This window comes from Haliotis rufescens, unplaced genomic scaffold (genome assembly GCF_023055435.1).
Source record: "Haliotis rufescens isolate VD_foot unplaced genomic scaffold, xgHalRufe1.0.p SCAF_31, whole genome shotgun sequence".
In the NCBI taxonomy this organism is placed as follows: domain Eukaryota; kingdom Metazoa; phylum Mollusca; class Gastropoda; order Lepetellida; family Haliotidae; genus Haliotis; species Haliotis rufescens.
Window position 1 is genome coordinate 5,251,663 of NW_025964013.1, and position 6,000 is coordinate 5,257,662.

Below are 6,000 nucleotides of genomic sequence, written 5' to 3' on the forward strand. Positions count from 1 at the left end.
GTGTTTAATGCGATTACCGTAGTGTGTTACTGCAACTGTTCAAATGTTGTGCAGTGCTGTTATGTAATATGTAAAAGAAAGCATATTCAATTATCCAATTGATTTGAATAGTGCGTCAGTGTATTTTATTAACGCCCCAAACCGTAATTTAAACACATATAATAACAGATCATATACACGCATGGTGCCTTGACTTACTGCTAACTTTAATAGGCCATCCCGGAATAAAATAGTCCCCCCCCCCCCCCCCCCCATGTTTTAGTATGTTTACAAGAAATATATTCCAAACAATATCCTCATTAGATGAGGATTACCTCAGTAAGTCAATTACAATGACAGAGCGTCGTAATACATTTACATCAAGTACAATACGTCAAAATGGCCGACACGATAAACGTGACGGGAGATATTTCCGAAGTTGTTAATTAACCTGTGGCTATTTCAAGCCTCTGTCATCACTGATCTATTAGCCGATCGTTGAAAGGTGATTGTAAAGATGTGTCAAATAGATACTAAGGTAAATTCATAGATTGCTGTTGATTGTCACTACGATAGTTTGGATGTTTTTTTCGTTTGTTTTTTTCTCTGGGATGGGTTGTAGCGAGGGCATGCAACCACGCTTCTGTATGAATTCGTACCAGGGAATTCCAAGGGTTTTCCCCAGGAATGTGGAAGTAGTCAGTGTTTACGCCATTTCAAGAATACAGTCACGTAAAGAACGTCATGTGACCGACCTCTCGTCCTAGCCGTATATCTTGTAAACTTCACATTAAAATTTTTGTTATTATTATAACCAAATGAAACACAACCCATTATTCGATAGGGGTAACTGTTCATAGCCGAGGGATATGTTACCACAATAAACTTGGTAACATTGTTTGGTTTGACTTCTTGGCGCGTGCCTGAATTCCATTAACATGTTGCATTTCCTAAAACTGGCTTATCAGCAAATCTCGCTGCACTGCGCGCGACAGATACTAGAGCAAGGCATGCCAGAAATACGAAACCTAAAGCTTTCGAAAGGAAGCCCTGGGAATCACGTGCGTCGGGGGACCAGCGCCAGCTGATTGGCTATTAACAGCTGTACAAGGCGGAGCAAAAAGCATCGTTTTTCCATCCATTTTACGCTTGAAAAACTCGACCATTTTCTGCACACTTTCTAGACGCTCACCAATTAATCAATTTTAATGAATTTTTAGTCGTTTTTCCGTCCATTGACCATATACGGAAAAATACGACGTTTTCGTGTTTGCAGTGCAATAAAATACTGATTATAGAATTATCAACCTTTATTCCGCATTTAAGACCATTAATTTCTTTAACTAAATCATTGATAAAAACAGAAAAGAGCATAGGCGACAGAACACAACCTTGTTTTACACCGCTAAATACAGCGAAGCTGTCAGTCATTTTACCATTTGTTAAAAATATATAAAGTGTAATGAAATATATGCACTGTAACACTTACACCAAAAACAGACACGTACTCCAATGATGATGAAGATGATGCTTACACCTGCAACCTTGTGCAAGTCAACCACGAACAAACTTGAGGATTATATCTGTGTAAGTATCATACCCATGCTCGTGGGATTCACCAAAGTGGTAAACGTCTAAGACTTGCATCACTTCGTGGTTTTCTCCCACATTAAGTTGACATGCCGTGATATAACTGGAATATTCCTCAAAGCGCCGTTAAAACTCACTCACTCGCTCACTTACTTTAGATTTTTATAATTTATCATTTGATTAAAAATGTATTATACGTTTAAAAATGTTTCTATTCTTGTGTCATTGTTTTATAAACGTTCGTGAAGTCGATAGTCAGTCAAAATGCATAAAAACAAAACAAAAACAAAACAATTTTTTTTGTAGTTTTTGCACTAGACGACATGACAACAATGAAGAGGGGAGCGCAATACCGATGAACCACGTTTGTATAACACCGATGACCACCCTAAAATGACTACAGCTACAACCACTACTTCTCGTAATGTGCACCCGTGTGGATAGCAATGTGAAGCAACGTGGATAGTAACGTGAACTCGTGATAAACAAAATAAATAAATACAAATAAAGCATATCGTGTGTAAAAGAAGAACATGTAGTGACTATAGTTACGTGTTCTAACACACTCCCATGTAGACGTTGCTGTGTGAAAAAATACTCAAACCCGTGTGAGCTATTGCAAGAAGGAGTGCATCATCGAGTGTAACATAACAACATCAAGACAAACAACGAGAGACCGTGTGAATGTGAAATGTAGTTTTATTCACAAGTTGATCCCCATCTCTATTAACATTTACGATTAAAATGATGGACAATCGTTCACGATGAAAACATTTCCAGCGATTTCATTTCCTTCTTTTCTGTCCAGGCACACCGTGTGTAACCTTATGTTTTAAATACATATCTTTATTATTTCCTGTTCGTTTTCGTGATTTTCCTTCCTTCGTGTGAAAGAAGTGTGTTGGAACGTGATACTGTTTCATTAACTGCAGAAAAGTCTCGTAGCCTACGGGTTGAGGAAGGGTGGGTATCGTTGATGGTGACAATATTGTATAGCGAATGAAATTCGCTGGACTCGTCCTTGGTATCACGCGTCCCTCTCTCGTAATGATGTTATCCGTCTCATTCCATTTAATGTCATTTTGTTTTAAAACGTTCCACAAAGCTAGCATGCGTCCAACCAAATGAGCATCGGTTACATTCTGTACAATATCTCTAATGATGTTTAATTCGATGTCTGTCGGACACGCTGACAAATCATCAAAAGTTGATGTCTTGCGAATTGGTTGTTTATGTTGTGTAAGGGTAGACTGTGTTAAAGGTGGGGTTGGCTTCTCCAATTCGTTGTCACCCTTCCCATTCACTTTCTGAATCAATCTCTGATAAGTTTCCCTCGATAACAGAATCATCGGCTTTCTCATTGTTGGTAGGTTCGCTCTCTCCACTATCTTTATCCGCTCGTATGTAGTAGAGTAGTGCAGAAATACAAGGTGGTAGAATATATTGGTGAGATTTTAACATCTGCTTGTGCTTCTTAGTGACTGCCCTGTCTGCCAAAGCACGAATGCTTGATCGATAGCGATGTAGGTGTCTTTTAGCACTCTCCTGTGTGGGTATATTTCCACGCAATAGCTTATAGATCATTTCGATGACAGATTTGAATTGATTAGGGGAAGCATGAGATAACATGGCTCGTCTCTGTTTCACATTACCTTCTTGAAGTAGGGTGAGATAGTTCAAGTTTGCACTTATAAGATCAGTCATGTCTAAAAATCGATCTCGAAAACAGAAAATAATACGGTCATGGGAAATATGCCCGTACGCAGTCGCCCGTACTGAGGGTCGTTGTAGGGACTAGCGTCTATGACGAGGTAGCTGTATGTCCTACCTTCCACAGCATCTCGTAATGATTCAGAGAAATATTTAGCTTGTCCGGGGAACATCTGACCGGCTAAAAGTTTATACTCGTACGCTGAACGAGGGTTAGACATTAAAATAAACACGTGGGTGTTCAGGGATATACTTCTATTGCATTCACCTTTAGGATACGCCGACTGTTGTATGTTAATGGCGGTGATGCCGAGATGATGGGACAAGATTGTATGTACATTTAGCATGAGACGGCTTTTGCATACTTCCATCATTAAATCACCCAGCACTAAGACCATATTTTTATCAGATTGTTCATACCAAGAGTACAGTTCCGTTTCTGTCGGTAGGTTTTCGTGAAACAATACGTTCGTTAGAGACGTTTGCATTTCGGTATACATGTCTTGCCGTACTGCATAACAGTACACGATCAAGTTAGGTGACTTATTAAACATCACATCAGCATTCTGCAAGATGATTTTAGTCAGATATGTTTTTCCACTGCAGGTACCACCAATTACCGAAATAGTAGTGGGTGTTTGTACAGGCAACAAACATTCTGTTCGGTCTGAGGTCTCACTCGTCGAGTCTGTGTGCTTATACATCGTAGCACTACTCATCTGTCGGAACATGTTGTATACCGTAACATTCGACTAGAACTAAATACCAAGGTTATATGCTTGCTTATTTAAGCTGTAGCACGAGCTAGAAGCCTCGCGCGTCTGACCGCTTCATCTCTTACACCATTAATATAGTTTGGTTTTAAGATGAAATGTATGAGTAACGTGTTTCGGATTAACAATCTTTTGCGTTTGGAGTCGGTTGTACTCGAACGTACAAATTGTCTCAATACGGATAAATAGGGATTGTTGGGGTTTCTTTGAAGAAACCTCCGCCTCTCATTTCTAGTCACGGCTAACCGGTTTTCAAGTAACCGCCTGACAATGGCTACCACCGCTAATATCTGCTCCCTGGTCATGCCTATAATATCTTCTAAAATATCACGTCTGTCATTGAATGCTAATGTGTGTCTCAGAAAATCGTAATGTCTTAACACATATCGCGCCATGGTCTTTCGCTTACGACGTCCCACTTTAGAATGAAAACACGATCCCAAACAAGCAGATTACATAGATGTTTCTTTCAATACAAAACTAAAAATCCATGACTCTATGTTAACAGTTTAATGAATACAGTGGACATTTGAAGTCATACAATTTGTAAATATTGACATATATATTGATTATACATAGATATCATTGGGAAGTTTATCGAGTGTAAAGGTAGACGCAATACCTTCGAGTAATATCTGTGTACTACATTTCTGCAGCAAATAATATAAGCAACACAATCCGCAGACACTCGAGTTAGACTGCTGTAGCATTTGGGTGTTATCTTTAAATGTAATACAATGCTGTTTCATAAAACGAACGAGCTGCTGGAGTAGATAAGATGGGAGTCGTGGTGGATCGAGGACGACCTTTCACTGCAGCTTTGATAGGTTTAGATCGGTGTTCAAAGAACTGTATCCACCGTTGTGTATCAGGAATATACAGACGACGCTCCATACTCAATGCACAAAGGGACAATGTCGTAGGAGAAGTGACACGTTCACGTCTTCTTTTAGAAATGAATGTGCCATATCATGTGCACTGTTCATGTATATTTCAATCTCAGAGGCATCTTTTAGTATTATTGGCATAAACCAAAAATGTTCAAATTGGTAATTGGGTCCATCTCTGAAATCGAAACGTCTTAGTAAGGGCCTAAACTCTTCCCCAACGCATGTACTGTCACACATATTGCACAACACGTCTATATGAGGGTTATTGATATTTGTCAATAATTTAGCTAATGCTACCATCCACACACCTTCGAATCGAACACGATGTGACAATTTGACGAGGAAACGGTAGGATGTGTTTTTATAATAAACTTTGGAATCTGAACTGTTGAAGACCACATACTTGTCCATAATGACAACCAATGTTCATTGAATGTTTTGCACCTGACTTTCTTCTACCCACGAATCGAAACTGGACGGCCATCCAGTCCAACGCACCAAGTAATACTCTTTTCCTTTTTATCGCTTTTTCTTCAACACCAGTAGTATATAATGTTGATGTCCAGCCCTTTCCGCAAGTGCCCTATGAATATTCATGAGCCTAGTGTTATGCTAATAGACATGCATGACGTCACAATGAGAACGGAGTTATTATGCATGCATGTTAAGAATGTGAAGAATGCGGCCTTTGTTAAAATGAAAAGTAAAAGCGGTAACTCGAGGGGTTTCTGAAATATTTCGGATTGTGGCCGTTAAATAAAAGAGCCCCGACACATTATGCATTCCCTTTAGATTTTGATTTGTTTGTAACTGTAAACAGTTTTCCGTATTCTGTTGTTTGTGGGCCAATTTAACGTGCGGTCTCCTCCAATCCCACGATCTGAATAGAAATGCAAAACATGTATCCTCATTAATTTATTTAATGTAACTGTGCTGAAGGGAATCCTTGTAATTCACACATGAGTAGATGTGAGAAATCATATTTATATAATTTCAAAACAATTATTTCACTTGCCTCTGTAATTAGACAAGCTCTTTCCACTTCTTTTAATTAGTTC